This window comes from Schistocerca piceifrons, chromosome 3, assembly GCF_021461385.2.
Source record: "Schistocerca piceifrons isolate TAMUIC-IGC-003096 chromosome 3, iqSchPice1.1, whole genome shotgun sequence".
Classification (NCBI taxonomy): Eukaryota; Metazoa; Arthropoda; class Insecta; order Orthoptera; family Acrididae; genus Schistocerca; species Schistocerca piceifrons.
Genome location: NC_060140.1, coordinates 424,616,686 through 424,638,552, shown reverse-complemented (window position 1 = coordinate 424,638,552; position 21,867 = coordinate 424,616,686).

Below are 21,867 nucleotides of genomic sequence, written 5' to 3'. Positions count from 1 at the left end.
TTGAATATATGAGTCTGGCGACAAGTGCGAGAATTATCGCACAATCAGCTTAACAGCTCATGCATCGAAGCTGCTTACAAGAATAATATACAGAAGAATAGAAAAGAAAATTGAGAATTCACTAGGTGACGATCAGTTTGGCTTTAGGAAAAGTAAAAGGACGAGAGAGGCAATTCTGACGTTACGGCTAATAATGGAAGCAAGGCTAAAGAAAAATCAAGACACTTTCATAGGATTTGTCGACCTGAAAAAAGCGTTCGACAATATAAAATGGTGCAAGCTGTTCGAGATTCTTAAAAAAGTAGGGGTAAGCTACAGGGAGAGACGGGTCATATACAATATGTACAACAACCAAGAGGGAATAATAAGAGTGGACGATCAAGAACGAAGTGCTCGTATTAAGAAGGGTGTAAGACAAGGCTGTAGCCTTTCGCCCCTACTCTTCAATCTGTACATCGAGGAAGCAATGATGGAAATAAAAGAAAGGTTCAGGCGTGGAATTAAAATACAAGGTGAAAGCATATCAATGATACGATTCGCTGATGACATTGCTATCCTGAGTGAAAGTGAAGAAAAATTAAATGATCTGCTGAACGGAATGAACAGTCTAATGAGTACACAGTTTGGTTTGAGAGTAAATCCGAGAAAGACGAAGGTAATGAGTAGTAGAAATGAGAACAGCGAGAAACTTAACATCAGGATTGATGGTCACGAAGTCAATGAAGTTAAGGAATTCTGCTACCTAGGCAGTAAAATAACCAATAACGGATGGAGCAAGGAGGACATCAAAAGCAGACTCGCTATGGTAAAAAAGGCATTTCTGGCCAAGAGAAGTCTACTAATATCAAATACCGGCCTTAATTTGAGGAAGAAATTTCTGAGGATGTACGTCTGGAGTACAGCATTGAATGGTAGTGAAACATGGACTGTGGGAAAACCGGAACAGAAGAGAATCGAAGCATTTGAGATGTGGTGCTATAGACGAATGTTGAAAATTAGGTGGACTGATAAGGTAAGGAATGAGGAGGTTCTACGCAGAATCGGAGAGGAAAGGAATATGTGGAAAACACTGATAAGGAGAAGGGACAGGATGATAGGACATCTGCTAAGACATGAGGGAATGACTTCAATGGTACTAGAGGGAGCTGTAGAGGGCAAAAACTGTAGAGGAAGACAGAGATTGGAATACGTCAAGCAAATAATTGAGGACGTAGGCTGCAAGTGCTACTCTGAGATCAAGAGGTTAGCACAGGAAAGGAATTCGTGGCGGGCCGCATGAAACATCAGTAGACTGATGAAAAAAAAAAAAAAAATATTGAACTCCCCGGCCATCACTGAGGCGTTGGTCCAGTATGCATTTGTTTGCCAGAATAAAGTAGTATGTTATCAAAACGGTGTAGTTTAGTGTATTTACTGCAAGTTGAGAGGTTTGCATGCAGGACTAAAAATATGAAGATGCTTCCTTGTTTTTAAAATGAACGCCGGCCGGAGTGGCCGTGCGTTTCTGGGCGCTACAGTCTGGAACTGCGTGACCGCTACGGTCACAGGATCGAATCCTGCCTCGGGCATAGATGTGTGTGACGTCCTTAGGTTAGTTAGGTTTAAGTAGTTCTAAGTTCTAGGGGACTGATGACCACAGCAGTTAAGTCCCATAGTGCTCAGAGCCATTTGAACCATTTAAAATGAACATTGCATCTATTAGTCTTGTGACACTTTTAAAAATATTTAAAAGACATTATTCAGATTAAAGTTGTCTCGATAGAATGGTCTTTATGTATTTTGTTTGCTCTACACGCAAATATTACATGGATGGTCGTTGAATTCAGTGTGTCTCTCGTTAGTGTGTCCGACGCATTTTGTATGGCCCTAGGCTGATATTTGCAATTAAGATTTTGCAAAGCGCCCAATCAAGTACCGCTCATTACATCTATCACAGGACGCCCAGTGTCGTTGAAAAGCGTCGATTTGTTTCCTGTTACAAAGAAAATTATTTTTAGAGCAGAATTTTCTGTGTCTATTCCATAGGGCGGTTCCAGATTGGTAAGTGCGACACTCGTTTTTTGGGTACGTAATAGCAGATACAGTGAGACATGATGAATAACTGTACTCCATCAGCGACAGTGGGCTGTGGTAAATTTGCTGTTTTGAAGAGCACACCGCAGCGTGTAGTGTGAAGCAGTCGCCCTCCGTTTCTGGCGGTGGCGCCGCTGTGGCAATCGCAGCTTTGGTGTCTCCCTCTGGTGGGAAAGGGGAAAGATAGCCTGTTCACGTGCATTTAAGGGGCGCTATGAGCTCGCTACTGGTCACTACACAGGATCTCATTGCCACACACCGCACAAAACGCAACACCACTTCTGGTCACGATCGTGACACCTACCGCCACCTTCGTGAAGCTCCTGTCTCTTTCCTCTCCACCCCGGCCAGGCTCTACAATGTCGTCCTGTCCACTGGCTCCTACCCTGACCTGTGGAAAACCTCCCATATCCTGATGTTCCCTAAACCTGGTAAACTGCTGTCCCCCGTCTCCTCCTACCGTCCCATCAGCCGTACCTCGGTCTTCAGCAAGGTCCTGGAATCCATCCTCACCCGACGCATCCACCAGCATCTCCGCCAGCACCGCATCATTCCCATTACCCAGTGTGACTTTCGGCCGTCCTTCTCTTCCGATGACCTTCTCCTTCACCTCACTCATCTCCTTTCCGAACAGCTTAATTCCCGTCGCTCCGCAATCTTCCTCCCCCTGGACCACAAAAGTGCCTATGACTGCGTATGGCATTCCGGTCTCCTCTTCAAGCTCCAAACCTTCGCCCTTCCCATTAACTACGTCCGTCTGATCGGCTCCTTTCTCTCCCACCGTCCTTCCTACGTCACCATCCATAACACGGATTCCTACACCTTTTTTCCCGCTGCCGGTGTGCCCCAAGGCTCCATCCTCTCCCCCCTTCTGTACCTTTTGTATACGGCGGACATGCCGCCGCCGTCACCCCCTGTCCACCTTCTCCAGATTGCCGATGACACCACCTTCCTCGCGCTTGCCCCCACCCTGCAGCGCTCCCACACCTTCTCCAATCCCATCTTGACCAGTTCACCGCTTGGTGCAACCAGTGGTTGCTCAAGGTCAATCCCTCAAAAACCCAGGCAATCATTGTACACAAAACCACCTCTTCCTTCCACCTCCTCGATTTCTATCTAAACGTCTATGGCCGTCCTATCGCCCTCATCCCCACCCTTAAGAACCTTGGCGTCACCCTCAACCGTCGCCTCTCCTGGACCCCCCAACTCCGGACAATCCAAGACAAGGCATGCTCCCATCTCCTCAAGCTCCTTTCCGGCCGTACATAGGGTATGGACCCCTCCACCATACTCCACACTTATAAATCCCTCATCCACCCTATCCTTTGTTACGTCCATCCAGCCAGCATCTCCCCCCCCCCTACCTCTTATAAATCCCTTTAGATCCTTGAACGCCATGCTCTCCACCTCACCTATCGCATCCATGTCCCCTCCCCCACGTGGATCCTGTACGACCTCATTCCGTTCCCCCACCTCCTCGTTTTCCTTGAAAGGATATGGATACTGTACACCTCCCGTAAACTCGATCCTCCTCACCCGCTAGTCTCACCCATCCTCTCCCACCCACGCCCACTGCCGCGCCTGTATTTCCACGTCCCACCTGGTCTCCATCGCTCCACTCTCCTTACCCTCTCCCAAGGTGGCTTCTGCCAGCTTCCCCTCCCTGATGATGTCCTCCTCCCCTCCATCTACCCCTCCCAACAACTTTGATCCTCCTCCCCTTCCTGTGTTTGTTCCTTTGGGCACCCACTCTCCTTTTTCTCCCCCCTTCCTCCCCCCTCCCTTCCTCCACCCATTCTCCCCACTCCTCCCCCGGGCTTCCCCTCCAGCTCTTCCTTCATCTTTTACCTCCATCTCCTCAGCCACTGGCATCCTTGCTCACCCCTCTGCCCCCCACTCCCCCTTCTTCCCCTCTTGGCAGGTCCCCGGGCTTGTACACGATCTGTGGACTTTCGTGCTCCGGAGATCATAGCCATCAGTTTTCGCGTGTGTGTGCCGTCGTTTTGTGTTTTTAGTGCCCGCCGTCACGCTCATGCGTTCACTTGTGCCGTCGGATTCATCAGTGTTATGTGCGCCTTGTCAACATGTTTTCAGTGTCGTTATCGTCGAGTGTGAACGGCTCTGTGCTTTTTGTCTTTCTGTGACCACTATTTTTTGCCCATCACTATTTTCATTCTGGATCTCCATTCTGTGTTCTGTCATTGTCAACTCTATGGCTGAATAGCGGCGTAGCATGCCGCTGACAGCCTATCTGATTGTGCAGGTATGAAAGTAACAATAAAGAAAAAAAAACTCGCTACCGGGCGAGTCTGGTCAGTTGGTCAGCCAAGTCAGTGTGGGTCAGTCAGTGTCTCTCTGTCGTCCGGAGTGCTAGTCTGTGTTAGGCCGCCGGTTTGCTCGAGTTGTTCAGGCAATGGTCATTGGATCGGTCGGTCGGTCGAGCACCGGGACACAAGATGACTTGTCCGTCTTGAGCGTCGGCGCATGTGAGGTCGCCACGTCAGTCCAGTGGGCCGCGCCGTATAGCGAGGGGTAGTGTCTTTGCGGTCCACACGAGAGCAACAGAAGTCAATCCACGACATCGGTCTGGCCAGTGCGAGCTGCGACGCCGTGAGGCGGGAGATCGGTGCGTCTTCCTGCGTCCGTTGAAGCGGCTGGCAGCGGACGGTTCGGGAGAGCGTTTTTGGGGTGCTGCGCCAGGTCTTCGCCAGACTTCACATTTTATTAGAAGTTAAGTAATTCGTGATATATTGTTTCACTTATTTGTGAAATTGTACTTGTTTTCTTGGTCAGTCTCTCGTCCCCAGCTTGCTCGTCTGTCTCCCGTCCGCATTTGTTAGGCAGTTGGTGTCTGTCTGTCTGTCTGTCTGCCGTACGTTATTAGCTGCCTCTGTCATGTTTGTCGGATTCGGTGTTAACGAATTTATTGCTTGAAGTGTAACGGCCGAATACCTGAAATCTGTTTTTATCTTGCCTATCAACTTGAGAAGCGGTATATGTGTAATATAGAGCATGTTTGGCTAACCTTGTATATTTTATGTAAGACTGCATTTCATGGGTTATTATTTAAATGGTCAATGGTTCAAATGGCCTGAGCACTATGGGACTTAACTTCTGAGGTCATCAGCCCCCTAGAACTTAGAACTATTTAAACCTAACTAACCTAAGGACATCACACACACCCATACCCGAGGCAGGATTGGAACCTGCGACCGTAGCGGTCACGTGGTTCCTAAAACCGCTTGGCCACCCCAGCTGGCATTAAATGGCCATTTCAGAATGTAAAGTTGCCACCCTTTCACCATAAGACTTTTTTTTTTTAAATCAAGTTGCACCTTCGGTGGCAAGTTAATCTTTTGATGTTAGTGTTTTGTACAATTTCCATCTCTCCTATGGGGTGCATAGTTTATGTGCTTGTGTGAGTTGTTAAAATTTTTAGTTTACAGTAATCTGGTGTGTTGCAGATTTGCACTAGTGTAGTCTTTCAGAGGTTGTTGTGAGCGGTCGTGACTACGGCCGTCTGAAAAGCGAGCGGCAAGGTTCTCAGCCCGAAAGCTCATATAGTCAAAAATTTGTTCTTTCTGCCTCTGAATAAATTGTAGATTGATATTTAGAGGGTGCATTCTGATTATAATTTTAAATCTGTTTCTAAAAAAAACGACTTTCAGGAATAAAATTTCCATTTGTTGAAAGAAATTTAATTTGTTTTCATTAGTTACCCACTGGCAACTCCCACGTTCGCATAGTGTGATTAAATGTGTTAATGTTCTTGATGAATTGCTGGTAAATAAAGCAAATTCTAAATTCTTAGGAAAAGGTTTAGAAAGTAAATTCACGGTTCAGACAGCATCGCCCTGGCTTGCGCTGACTGCTACCGCAATACTCTTCTTTCTTTTAGTATCCCTGTTTTTACATATCCATAATTTGGAACTCATCTGTTGAATAGGCTTTAAAAATACTTTCTTACTACAATATTACGATGCAGCAAACCAGTGTGTCAATAAAAAAGATTAATAATGTTTAAGATATCGAAGGTGTAAGGACAGGTACGATATTTCACTATTGTAAGTACAAGATCTGGACTGCGTGTCATAGTTGCCATTCACCGAGTGGAATACTTACGAATATCTTCTGTCATAAGACCATGCACCCAAGAAATTTCTGTTTTTTTGTTAACAAGTAACACGTTGTTTCATTTATTATAGAACTACGTTCTTAATGAACACTTCTTAAGGGCACCTACAAACAATATTTCAAGTAACTTCCTGCTCAATATCTTTGAAATTACTGGATAGAGAGTTTGACTCTTCAGAGTTTCCTATCTCTGAAAGTGAGGAACCACACAGCTTACTCACAGTCAGCAAGTGTCCACGTACATTCACCCCCCCCCCCCCCCTCCCAAACCAGAAAAAACATACGTGATCAAATTTACCTATTCTAATCTAGTCCATAAGGGCTGATCAAAAATTTTCGGTTTGAGGCCATTGCTGCATCGTATACGCAAAGTAGAGCGATTACGATGCTGGCATGTAAGTACGACTTGTAGGCAAGTGATTATTGTAGCATTCGTGTCTTTCCGAAGGGCGTGAACCATGCCGTCATTATTATTAAATGCATCCAAATAGGACCTGCAAGCTGTTGTTCTTTTCTTTGCTGCCGAAGGAAAAACACCGGCAGAAATTCAACGCAGAATGAATAATGTTATGGAGCACCATGTCTGTCGGAAAGCACCGTTGTGCAAAGTTTCATGATGTACGTGATTCGAGACAAGACGCAGGCGATCTGGGAGGGAGGGAGGTATTACGCCAAATCAAACGAGACACTCTAGCACCCGCCCAATAGCCTTGATCTCTCCCCATTCCTCAGATCCCTTAAAAACGGGTCCACGATTCCTTCAGAGATAAGCGGGCATCGGGCTTCCTTATACATGCCACTGGAGGCTGCCATTTACACACGGCCACCAGACGGCGACCAAAGCGCCAGATACGCCTAGTACCTCTGACCTCGTTACCATGCCACTCATGTGACAAGAAGTAAGACCGACTGTATCCTGGGGCCAATAGTTGTGTTTAGGCCAGCGCACGAACCCTGGAAGGCCTGTCCACTCCGAGTGGGCTTCCTGGGCGAGGCGCAACTTCCGCAACTAAATAAGGGCATATAAATGCACATATAACTGACACAGATTTAAGCAGAATAAAACAGTACCTTAGTATAGCGCAAATGACTTCATTTGCTTTACGCTTGGGATATATTCACCATTCAGTAATTTCGAAATATATTTAACAACGCGTGAGAGCAAGCGTCGCCGTGGTATCTGCTATTTACTTCACATAATTTCCTTCACAGACACAAGGCTGACGAAACGTTTTCACATGCAACAGCGGCGAGCATCACACATTTCCTCCGTCACGCCACAGACACATCTCAATTTCAGTGGTCAGTAACAAGAACCTATACATGCCCTCGCAGCAGAAAAGTCCCAAAACACAACAGTGCACCACCGCGATACCAAACCCGAGGTCCCATCAAGTCGCTGCCAGGATCTCTCGCTGACCCTGCTCATAGCGTACAGGCGTCGTAGCACAGGCCTCACGGTAAACGTCAACAAGTCACCTCCGACCCTGCGAATATCCACTCCGCTGTCTCTTTTTTCTCCCCGTTAACCACCCGACCACCGGCCTGAATCGCGGAAGGCAAAGATGGTAACCTTATAATCCATGGCAGCGATGCCATTCTAAGTGTGGGAACACTGGTGCCAGCTCAATCTTATCAGTCCACTAGTTTTCAACATTCGCCTGCAGCACCACATCTGAAGTCCTTCGATTCTCTTCTGTTCCGGTTTACCCACAGCCTGTCTTTCACTACTATACAACGCTGTTTTCCAAACGTACAATCTCAGAAATTTATTCATCAAACTGAGCCCTATGTTCGATACTAATAGAATTCACTTGAGCATGAATGCCCATTTTGCCAGTGCTAGTCTGCTTTTGGTGTCCTCCATGCTCCGTCCGTCATTGGTTATTTTGGTACCTAGGATGCAGAATTACTTAACTTCATCTACTTCGTGACCATCAATCCTCATCTTAAATTTCTCCCTCTTCTCATTTCTGCTACTCCTCATTACTTCGTCTTTCTTCGATTTACTGTCAATCTGAATTCTGTGTTCGTTAGATTGTTCATTCCATTCAGCGTATCATGTAATTCTTCTTCCGATTCACTCAGGGTAACAATGTCATTGATATCCTTTCACCTTGTATGTTAGTTACACTCATGTACCTTCATTTTATTTTCATCATTGCTTCTGCGGCGTACAGACTGAACAGTAGGAGGGATAGACTACATCCCTGTCTTACACTGTTTTTAATCCATGAGCTTCGTTCTTGGTCGTCAACTTTTATTATTTCCTATTCGCTCTTGTGCATGCCATCTATTAGCCGCCTCTCCCTACAGCGTACCCTTATTTTTCTCAGAATTTCTAACATCTTACACCATTTTACGCAGCTGAACACTTTTTGCAGGTCGACAAATCCTATGAACGTGTCTTCATTTTCCTTCAGTCTTGATTCTATTAACAAGCGCAACGTCAGAATTGCCTTTCTGATGCCTTTACCTTTTCTAAAGCCAAACCGAACGCCCTCTAGCACATCCTCAATTTCCTTTTCCATTCTTTTGTATATTATTCTCGCCAGAAACTTAGATACCTGAGCTGTCAAGGTGACTGTGCGATAATTCTCGCACCTGTCGGCTCTTGCAGTCTTCGGAACTGTGTACATGATATTTTTCCGAAAATTATGTGGTATGTCGTGATACTCATACATTCTGCATACCAACGTGAATGATCGTTTTGTTGTCACCTCTCCCAATGATTTTAGAAATTCTGATGGAATGTCCCATCTGCCTTATTTGATGGTAAATCCTCCAAAGCTTTCCTAAATTTTTATTCTAATACTGGATCCCCTATCTCTTCTCAATCAACTGTTGTTTCTTCTTCTATCCCATGAGACAAATCTACCCCCTCATAGGGGTCTTCACTGTACTCTTTCGGCCTTTCCGCTCCCTCCTCTGCAGTTAACAGTGGAATTTCCGTTGCGCTCTTATTGTTACCACCCCTGCTTTTAATTTCGCCAGAGGTTGTTTTGAGTTTTCTATATGCTGAGTCAGTCCTTCCGATAATTATTTCATTTTCGTTTTATTCACATTTTTCATGCCGCCATTTCGTCTAAGCTTCCTTGCACTTCCTATTTATTTTCGTCATTTCGACTTGTATTTCTGTGTTTCTTTATTTCCCTCAACATTTTTGTGCTTCCTTCCTTTATCGACCACTGCCGTCACCCAATAAATTATGGAGGTACGACTTACTACGCGCCCCCACAGATGTACTCCACTGATATCTCTTTTGTACCTTCCAAACGACACTGTTCTCCTGCATACATTTGTGTATAACTCTCGTCAGCGAAAGGATATTGTGGAGAAACGACATGACTAGAGCCTATGGAATTGTTTCTGTAATTAATCTGTCCCTCTCCAACAAACTGTGTGCTGTTTTTATTTAATTTAGACGTAACTCGCATAGAAGACTACGTCAATTGCCCAATAACTGCTGTACTGCGCCACCATTTAGAATCCACTGATTCATAGGAGATATACTATATGAACAAGCTCTAACAGCACTGCAATACGTCGGTGAAAAACAGCGTTGGACAATGTAGCTCAGCCTCGTAATTCTACAATAAGTTGTCCTGAGAAGACCTTGCCTGCCCTTAAAGACTTAATCTGTGTGACTTGAAATAACTGTCTGTACTAACACAACGACGTCAGATAAGATTTTATACTCAGCTTTTCACGCCAGAAAGCACATTACTGCTGGCAACAACAACATTATGTACAAAACGATGGACACTATGACACTCCTTGTGGTGTAATGGGGTCACTGTTAGCTATTTGGGTATTAATTACAACAACGCATATTACTATCAGGGTACACTATGTTCAAAAGATAAACTACCACCAAAGCTAAAATCAGTCACCACAAAAATACTAAATGCGAGAGTCTACGGGGAGTGGAATGATGCATTTACCAATAACAGCAACCTATAGTGAAGTTAACTCTGTGTACTCGACAAACAACTAAACACTTTCTCAACAGCTTTGGCACCAGAAGCGACAGGTTTCGTATCTAACTGATGAATACGTCATATAGATCCGCTGCCTTTTGTAGTTGCTCCTCTTTTAAAGCTTCAACGAAAACCCCTATATTGATTCAATGAGTGCAAACGTTATAAATTCTTACATAAATAAGAGAATACTTCCACAAGGCAAAGATATAATTTAATATTGTTTATGGCTCTGAGCACTATGGGGCTTAACTGCTGAGGTCAGCAGTGCCCTAGAACTTAGAACTACTTAAACCTAACTAACCTAAGGACATCACACACATCCATGCCCGAGGCAGATTCGAACCTGCGATCGTAGCGGTCTAATATTGTTTATCTCTCGTTGTCAATGAACGATAACTTCAATAAGTAGTGCCTTGCTACAACAATATCCTTCGCTTCATTGAAATTTCATAGTAAGAAATCATTTCGTTAATCTCAACTTCTAAGAATAAAATGGAATAACTTTTCATTTATAATCACCTTTCAATAAAGCATATACTTCCTTTCCCTGTCCAAATAAAGATTAATTATCTTTCATTTCGTAGCAAGTTCATAACTGAAAACTTCTATTCTTTCTCTTTAATTTCTTTAAACGTGGCTTTTACCAGTATTCCAGTCTTTTATTTTATTGGCCTTTGGATTAACGATATTACGGAAATATATACATCAAATAATAATTTGCTTTGAAATTATACTTTCATTATTATTTTTTTTTTTGTAATAGTCTTGGGATAAAGGACAAGTCACGTACTGACCTTTGCAATTTAAAACCGTTATTTCTTCATTTCTTGCAATTAATTGTTAACTGCTACAAGCCAGCGTTTTACTTTACGAGTGCTGCTGCTCTGTTCGAAACCCCACTAAGCTAAAATCTAATAAAAAGTAAAACAAAAACCTAAATATCACCTCCACTTTTCAGCTATATGAACTTTAAATAATATAAGAAAACTCGACTACTCCAGGTGTTGACTTCCGCAACCCACTGACATTTAAAACACAAAACCCAGCTCTCGATTATCTCTTTTAGAAAAAGTTAGTGTGTCCTCTGATAAATGGTTCTTGATTTGCCGTTTAGAGACAAGCTATCAAGGTCTCAGTAAACTTTCGACTGTTTCTCACTAAATAGCTATTACCCAGGACAACTGTTCTCTTTCATGTAGACTACATATTCAGTGCATCAAACGACATTTCCAGAATTTACTATATTACGACGCTGACATCGAAGTCACACATGAATCCTAACCCAATGTCGGTAAGTCACTATTCCTCAGTGTTGTGTACGCCTATACAACCACAATAATGCAATGCATGCGAGCCTTAATTCTCACTTAATTCTCAAACACAAAATAACCAAACAACTTCTAGTGAACACGTCTCGTCACATACACCATCAAACGGAAAATCTCCGAAAAATATAGAAACACGATGCGCCTACCAACGTGTAGCTATTAAGTACCACAACGCCTCACTAACCACACACAGGAGAACTAATCTAACACTTCAATAAACCTCGAACTTTTCCTCTGCCTGACGAGTATATACTCTACCAAAATGTGCGAAGTAATCATTTTCTATAGCTGCCGATAATCTTCTCAAAATATCTTTCTTTGCTACAGAGAACTGATTTGAACACACTTCAGTTCTATTCACACTGGAGACTAACTCTCGTGTCGTACGTGTGAGCCGATCTCATCACACTCTTGAGATAATCATTCTCAGGCTCACTACTCGAACAGTACTCGGATCCTAATGAAATTCTAAAAGGATAAACGAAGAACCGTTTCTCTGCGAGCAAATATGTAACGTTGACTCTCTCTTTAACAATAAGTGCTAGTTCTTAGCGGTCCCCGGCAAACGTTCGTAGTGGCCAGCTTCATCGTAGTTGTTATCTTTGCCGTACGGTGCGATTCAGCAGCCGGCTCGGCGTAGCAAACTTGCTAATTTGACAGGACATAGGTTGTCCCGACCGTCAAGTGTCACATATCTACAACATTGTAACAAAAAATGTAAAAAATATACAAACAACAAATTATTCGTTCTCCTAGTGCATAAAAATCGATAGAAAGCTGAAACAATGCAAACTAGTGACGCGCTTTTTTTTTCGGACTGAAGACGGCTTGGTTCATTACATTGTGAATGTATGAGGCAAGCTTCCCTTTTTTTCACACATTAAAGTAGTAGAAGACTGAAGTACTTTATAATGTCTGCACACTATCAGTAAAGACATTGGCGTTTTTGGCTGTGAGATACCAATTCTTAGATTCGACGGCTTAAAAGGTAAGTTTCTCGTTCCAAACAGACAATGGTGTACTGCCTTCACGAGGGGTGATATTTCTGTCTCTAATGCTACTGTTGAATGTAGGAGATTGAATTGAATGCCAGCGGAGATATAGTGAGGCTCTTGTGTTGTTCATAACAATGTGACAGGAAAAGGAAATGGTGAATCCCGGTGGCGATTCATGGTTCGTTTCTGTATATTACCGCCGAGGTGGCTACCGATTACAAAGTATGCATCAACGACGTCACGTGCTTTCATCTCTTGAGATTAATAATTTGTAGTCTTCATTGATGCTCGGGGGAATACTTTCTAAAAGTTTAATAAAGACTTTAATGACCAAAGACACTGCATTTTCATTAAAAGGTTAATCAAGGTTCTAATTACCAAAGAGACTGTGTGTTCATTAACTCTAGCAACACCAACGATTTTCCATAACGCGTAGTACCGCAGGTGGGTATCTTGTGTCCAAAAAAGAAATTCGTTGATTGTCGTTAAGTTTTATTAACAAAATCATGTTTAAATAGGTACTGATCATTAAGAACGGTGCAGAAGCTGAAAACAACTTTTAGCAGAATCTAAGCAATACCAATGCCTATTCCGTAATATGCTTCATGACCACCACAAAAAATAAAAAATACAGATTTCGTTAATTGTTGAGTTTTACGCAAAATATACTTGTACAATTTATGTAGATGTGTAAAAAGAGCCCTGAGCTTGAAAATATGAACGGAAGAAGTTACATTCGCTACTATGACTAAGTTTTAGTGAAAATTTCACACCAATTATGGAATCTGGTGCAAGAAATCCTTGAAGACAATAAATATTCATTTTTCTAAATTTTAAAATGTAGAATACTGCACTAGATTTCGGAAGGCAGACGTGAAGTAACCACCAACACCCCCCCCCCCCCCCCCCGTCTTCCTCCACCATGGTACTGCGAGTGTTATCAGTGTTGAACTAATTCTGTTGACACTATTAGTTTTATAAGAATACCTAAAAATGTTAATATTCATAGAAAATTTAGATATTGGTATCTATTTAAGCAACAGACTTTTTCCATCATATCTTTGTTTGTTCACTTGTAGCTACACGAAAATTTCGAATGTGTAGTTCTAATGATATTTTTATGATAATATGGAATATTTTAAGGTAACGAAAGTACTTAATTCACATCATAGTTGTATTATCAACAGTTTTTGAAAACTTCTGACAGAAGGGCGTTATCTACCTGAAGCACAGGGTGGGCTTACTGGTAGTTGGGAGCTCCACCGTCAGGCGCGTATTGGGGCCCCTTGGGGATATGGCAGCAAGAGAGGGGAAGAAAACCAATGTGCACTCTGTGTGCATTTCGGGGGGAGTCATTCCAGATGTAGAAAGGGTCCTTCCGGGTGCCATGAAGGGTACGGGGTGCACCCATCTGCAGGTGGTCGCTCATGTCAGCACCAATGATGTGTGTCGCTATGGATCGGAGGAAATCTTCTCTGGCTTCCGGCGGCTTTCTGATTTGGTGAAGACTGCCAGTCTCGCTAGCGGGATGAAAGCAGAGCTCACCATCTGCAGCATCGTCGACAGGACTGACTGCGGACCTTTGGTACAGAGCCGAGTGGAAGGTCTAAATCAGAGGCTGAGATGGTTCTGCGACCGTGTGGGCTGCAGATTCCTCGACTTGCTCCATAGGGTGGTGGGGTTTCGGGTTCCGCTGGATGGGTCAGGAGTCCACTACATGCAGCAAGCGGCTATACGTGTAGCAGGGGTTGTGTGGCGTGGACTCGGCGGTTTTTTAGATTAGATGGCCTTGAGCAAGTACAGAAAGGGCAACAGCCTCAACGGGTGCGGGGCAAAGTCAGGACATGCAGCAATCGGTATTGTAATTGTAAGCTGTCGAAGCTGTGTTGGTATAGTACCGGAACTTCAAGCACTGATAGAAAGCACCGAAGCTGAAATCGTTATAGGTACAGAAAGCTGGCTAAAGCCAGAGATAAATTCTGCCGAAACTTTACAAAGGTACAGACGGTGTTTAGAAAGGATAGATTGCATGCAACTGGTGGTGGAGTGTTCGTCGCTGTTAGTAGTAGTTTATCCTGTAGTGAAGTAGAAGTGGATAGTTCCTGTGAATTATTATGGGTGGAGGTTACACTCAACAACCGAGATAGGTTAATAATTGGCTCCTTTTACCGACCTCCCGACTCAGCAGGATTAGTGGCAGAACAACTGAGAGAAAATTTGGAATACATTTCACATAAATTTTCTCAGCATGTTATAGTCTTAGGTGGAGATTTCAATTTACCAGATATAGACTGGGACACTCAGATGTTTAGGACGGGTGGTAGGGACAGAGCATCGAGAGACATTATACTGAATGCATTATCCGAAAATTACCTCGAGCAATTAAACAGAGAACCGACTCGTGGAGATAACATCTTGGACCTACTGATAACAAACAGACCCGAATTTTTCGACTCTCTATGTGCAGAACAGGGAATCAGTGATCATAAGGCCGTTGCAGCATCCCTGAATATGGAAGATAATAGGAATATAAAAAAGGGAGGAAGGTTTATCAGTTTAGCAAAAGTAATAGACGGCAGATTTCGGACTACCTAACAGATCAAAACGAAAATTTCTGTTCCGACACTGACAATGTTGAGTGTTTATGGAAAAAGTTCAAGGCAATCGTAAAATGCGTTTTAGACAGGTACGTGCCGAGTAAAACTGTGAGGGACGGGAAAAACCCATCGTGGTACAACAACAAAGTTAGGAAACTACTGCGAAAGCAAAGAGAGCTTCACTCCAAGTTTAAACGCAGCCAAAACCTCTCAGACAAACAGAAGCTAAACGATGTCAAAGTTAGCGTAAGGAGGGCTATGCGTGAAGCGTTCAGTGAATTCGAAAGTAAAATTCTATGTACCGACTTGACAGAAAATCTTAGGAAGTTTGGTCTTACGTTAAATCAGTAAGTGGCTCGAAACAGCATATTCAGACACTACGGGATGATGATGGCACTGAAACAGAGGATGACACGCGTAAAGCTGAAATACTAAACACCTTTTTCCAAAGCTGTTTCACAGAGGAAGACCGCACTGCAGTTCCTTCTCTAAATCCTCGCACAAACGAAAAAATGGCTGACATCGAAATAAGTGTCCAAGGAATAAAAAAGCAACTGGAATTACTCAACAGAGGAAAGTCCACTGGACCTGACGGGATACCAGTTCGATTCTACACAGAGTACGCGAAAGAACTTGCCCCCCTTCTAACAGCCGTGAGCCACAAGTCTCTAGAGGAACGGAAGGTTCCAAATGATTGGAAATGAGCACAGGTAGTCCCAGTCTTCAAGAAGGGTCGTCGAGCAGATGCGTAAAACTATATGCCTATATCTCTGACGTCGATCTGTTGTAGAATTTTAGAACATGTTTTCTGCTCGAGTATCATGTCGTTTTTGGAAACCCAGAATCTACTCTGTAGGAATCAACATGTATTCCGGAAACAGCGATCGTGTGAGACCCAACTCGCTTTATTTGTTCATTAGACCCAGAAAATATTAGATACAGGCTCCCAGGTAGATGCTATTTTTCGTGACTTCCGGAAAGCGTTCGATACAGTTCTGCACTGTCGCCTGATAAACAAAGTAACAGCCTACGGAATATCACACCAGCTGTGTGGCTGGATTGAAGAGTTTTTAGCAAACAGAACACAGCATGTTGTTCTCAATGGAGAGACGTCTACAGACGTTAAAGTAACTTCTGGCGTACCACAGCGGAGTGTTATGGGACCATTGCTTTTCACAATATATATAAATGACCTAGTAGATAGTGTCGGAAGTTCCATGCGGCTTTTCGCGGATGATGCTGTAGTATACTGAGAAGTTGCAGCATTAGAAAATTGTAGCGAAATGCAGGAAGATCTGCAGCGGATAGGCACTTGATGCAGGGAGTGGCGACTGACCCTTAACGTAGACAAATGTAATGTATTGCGAATACATAGAAAGAAGGATACTTTATTGTATGATTATATGATAGCGGAACAAACACTGGTAACAGTTACTTCTGTAAAATATCTGGGAGTATGCGTGCCGAACGATTTGAAGTGGAATGATCATATAAAATTAAATGTTGGTAAGGCGGGTACCAGGTTGAGATTCATTGGGAGAGTCCTTAGAAAATGTAGTCCATCAACAAAGGAGGTGGCTTACAAAACACAGAGAAGAGCGGCGCATTTCGTCACAGGGTTATTTGGTAACCGTGATAGCGTTACGGAGATGTTTAGCAAACTCAAGTGGCAGACTCTGCAAGAGAAGCGCTCTACATCACGGTGTAGCTTGCTCGCCATGTTTCGAGAGGGTGCGTTTCTGGATGAGGTATCGAATATATTGCTTCCCCCTACTTATACCTCCCGAGGAGATCACGAATGTAAAATTAGAGAGATTAGAGCGCGCACAGAGGCTACCAGACAGTCGTTCTTCCCGCGAACCATACGCGACTGGAACAGGAAAGGGAGGTAATGACAGTGGCACGTAAAGTGCCCTCCGCCACACACCGTTGGGTGGCTTGCGAATTATAAATGTAGATGTAGATGTAGAAGTAATCTACCTAAGTAGTTAATTCACTGAGGCCACGGTCGTTATGACATTGATGAATTCCTCATAAATTAATGGACTTAGAAAACGTCACGAAAACATGTTGTAGACCTTCCAGCAATCGATTACTCCCCGAAGTAGCTCACTGAGAACTGTCAGCAACAGACAGTCTACAGCGGTCTGCGTTGGATACCGTCGACCAAATTCGAGTTCCCTTAGTCAAAGTGCTGTCTTTACCATGGGTCATCCATTATTCATTCACTTCCAAATTGTTGTCAGTTTGGTTGTCTCTCCTTTATTTGATGGATGCATGTCCCATTTTTGTGTTTCGGTTGGCTTTCACACGCCAATGTGGCCTTGTTTGCATAGTGCATGGTGTCCAAAGGCGACTATGTGCAATGGCGACTGTTGTCCATTACAGGTACACCATCACGACAAAGAGAATGGTACACTCCCGTAACATTGTTGGCCCGGTGGTTTAGAGGGGTACTTTGGCAGCCCAATCAGATTCGTTTTCCAGTTCTGCGCATTGTGGTTCTTGTTTTTTACTGCGTATGAGAGCTGCGAATCAAGTGTAAATGTGGAGTGTGCGTGTGTTTCTGTTGTGTGCTGAGAGAAAGGAACGATGTCGACAAACACGATATCGAAAAAATTCTGCCGGTCAACAACACGGAGCTGACGGCCACAATGTTCCCAGCCGACGGACTGGAACGTTCCTTTAGTGTACGCTTCGGAGCTTCCGTGAAGTCATGCGATGTCCTACCCCTGGTCGTGGCCAGAATATCTTAGCTATGGGCGGAGCGTGAGACAGTCACTCGATGCACTGTTCCATCGTTCTAGTCGGAGACGTTTATTAACAGCCCCGTATTAATTTTCTCGTTGCTACACGCGTAAAGTCAGTTTCAATAAGGGTCGCTATCCTCTTTTGATCCGTGAGACCGGGTTGTATTCCTTAATGCTCCATAATAACTAATCTCTATAGGAATCTAAATACTCTCAGTAAAATTCCTAGACTTCACCACTGTTATTGAAAATGCGCACCGCTAGAAGTTCATGTAGTGCCTCCAGCTTTCTACCAGAAATTTTAGCCGATGATCTCCAAAACAACAACGCAAGACAATCACTTAATGAAAGGAAACTTAAGAAAATGCAATTCCTTTTTCTCTGATACAGAGACTAAAGACTGTATAATAATGAATCCCAAAGTCCTTGCACACAGAGCACAACATAAAATAAACAAACAAAATATCTCACGTTGTTGGTAGTTAACTGTATTCCTACTGCAGTGTATAGACTGACCAGAGATGTTTATAACAGACTCACAACGTTTTACATGTATGACACAAAACATACAGAATGCATTCTACAAGAGGCAGTTAACAAAATTAAAGATGATCACATGCCGGTAAACGGTAAATTCGTGTCCTTTGATATTTCCAACATCCACACGAATGTTCCAATTAAGGATACCATGGACATAATAAAGATTGATTTTATCAAGTATAAGAAATTAAGCGAAGCTGAAACTTAGCAACTGAAGGAAATATCTGATAGTAACTCATCATACAATATTTTCAAATACTCCTGTAAAGACGAAACATGATGTCAACAAAACGGTGTTATTATGAGGAATGTGAACAATGGCGGATGTATTCGTAAAGAATCAGGAAAAAGAATTTTTTGGTAAATATAATCAGACAATTGAAAAAATAGTATATTACTCAAGGTAATTGGATGACATGCTGGTACTCCCGGATGAAACCAAAATGATGTTACCATCATACATACCGAGCTTAATACCTTATACGACATAATGAAGTTTACAATGGAAAATGAGACACTCAAAATTACAAGATTTCTAGATATTACAATTGTTATTGTTCGCAACGACATAAATTCGGGATCCATCATTAACATAGTAAACGGATTTCATTATCCATAATAACTCTTTAAACAGTAATGGTAAAACTGGTAGAAGCCGACCTCGGGGAATAATTAGTTTGGATTCCGGAGAAATGTGCGAACACGCGAGGCTGACCCTTCGAGTTCTCATAGAAGACAGGTTAAGGAAAGTCAAACCCACGTTTTTAGTATTTGCAGACTTAGAGAAACCTTTTGACAGTGTTAACCGGAATATTGAATACATTCTTTCAAAGTCTAAAGGTGGCAGGTTCAAAATACAGAGACCAAAAGGCTATTTACAGTTTGTACAGAAACCAGATAGCAGTTATAAGAGTCGAGGAGCACGAAAGGGAAGGTGTAATTGAGAAGGGAGTGAAGCAGCGCTGTAGTCTGTACCCGATGTTATTCAATCTTTATGCTGAGGGAGCAGTAAAGGAAACCAAAGAAAAATTTGGAGTAAGAATTAAAGTCCAGGGAGAAGAAAAACTATGGCGTTTGCCGAGGACATTGTAATTCTGTTAGAGATAGCAGAAGGCGTGGAAGAGCACCTGAAAGAAATGGACAGTGTCTGAACTAGAGTTATAAGATGAACATATAACGACGATAATGGAATATAGTCGAATTAAATCAGGTGTTGCTGAGGAAAATAGACTAGGAAATGAGACAAAGTAGAAGATGAGTTTTTCTATTTGGGCAGCAAAGAAACTGATGGTGGCCGAAGTAGACAGGAAATAAAATGTAGATTAGCAATGGCAAAAAAATTGTTTCTGAGGATGAAAAATTTGTTAAGATCAAGTATAGACTTATGTGTCAGGAAGTCTTTTTTTGATAGTATTTGTATGGAGTGTAGCAATGTATGGCAGTGAAACGTGGACGATAAACAATTTAGATAAGAAGAGAATACAGGCTTTTGATTAGTGGTGCTACAGAAGAATGCTGAAGATTACATGGGTAGGTAAAATAACTAATGATGAGGTATTGTATATAATTGGGGAGAAGAGAAATTTGTCTAACGACCTGACTAGAAGAAAGTACCAGTTGCCAGGACACATTCTGAGGCATCAAGGGATCACCAATTAAGTACTGGAGGGAAGAACTGGGGTCAAAATCGTAAGAGAAGACAAAGAGATGAATACAGTAAGCAGATTCAGAAGGGTGTAGGTTGTAGTAGTTACTCAGAGATAAAGAGGCACGTACATCGTAGAAGACCATAGAGATCTGCATCAAACCAGTCTTTTGACTGAAGACCACAACAACAACAACAACAACAACAACAATAATTCATGTCACCAAATTTTGCACAAAAGGCATAATTTCGTCTATGTTCCATCGAATTAGTAACATTCCACTACAAAACCATGTGCTACAGAAAGTTGTTTGGAGTTTTGCGACAGGTAGCTGAGATAATGGTTTTAAAACACAATTGATAAGCGGAATATACACATATAAAGGAAAACAGGGCAATAACTTGTGCAGAAATTACACTGAATCAGGAAAATAAAGTAGTGAGGAATATTGTACTTATCAGTACCGTATGTTGGTAATCTGGGATACAGTCGTACAGTTTGAAGTAAAACGAAAGTAAACATTAGTCTCAGTACCAACCATACACGATAGATTGACGCTCCATGCAATCTAGATCTTTCTAGCTTTCACAAAATTAATTGTGACAGTTGCCCAAAATTTAAAATGTATCAAACAGGAAGTAATTTGGCGCTATATTGAAGAAATACACCAGGTTGATTGAAAGCAATAATTCTGGTTCGGCAATATATTTTAAAGAGACTGGTCACACAACTTTAGAGGCCATCGAGATCATACAAGTTCTACATGAAAACAGGAAAGGAAGGGTTGTGATGCACTGGAGCAGACCTAAATTTACAAGCGTACTAAAAGGGAATGGAACAATATATTGAATGAACAGACGGAACTACGTAGTATAAGACTCTTGTAGAATTGTAACAGTGTGTTTCATGAGGCAGAGCGGTATGAATGTTGGATGTAGTACCAAGGCTATTGTCTTATTATATGACAAATTACAATCTTATAACGCGTTATGATTTCCATATTTCGGTACTTGGTCATGTCAGTTTTCAACTTTGACTTTGTTTTATGATGACTTATCATAGCACATATGCTTCAGTACATTTCTGTGTGCCAGGAGGAATACATAGATACAATAATTTTGAACACATCGAGAAAGTTTCTAATAGTGAAGCATCATATCCACGGAACATGTCGAAATGTGTGACCAGCTAAGCAGTTGTGCCTGTCTGTCCGTATATCTTGCAACAACTGTTTACTTGTAAATGGTCAGTGTCGAATAAACACAGGGAGAACAATGTTACGTGCGAGTAGTGTGGTGATTTTCATTGTTTTGTACTTATGGCGCTGTACTTATTTTAAAGTGTTGACCGAAGGCTGTTCTCGCCCTTGTCTTTAAGAATGCAGTAGTATTCACTTGAAAATGACTAGAGGCCAAAAACAGCTGATAGCTATGTAAATAACTATTCAAGACGGATATACTTGTGGCTGTGGCACCGGAGATTAGAACACTTAAGAAGTAAACAGGAAAGCAGTTAAAAGTCAATAGGTAAACTGTCATACAAAAACACCACACCTAAATTTTAAATGGAAATGTGTATAATTTACTAGGTTCAATAAAGACATCGCCAAATACGTCAGGTTTCCTAAAAATCAATGGCCAATTACCCTATTAGGCCCATTGTGTGTACTCTCGCTGTAAGGCAATAGTCGGATAGAAATCCGGAATGGGCACAACCTGAAATCCACGCCCTTGCAAGGGGAATGCACTTCCAGACTCCTTCTCGCTTTATCACAAAGGATCACCTAAACCAGACTTCTGACACTACGATCACATCACCCCC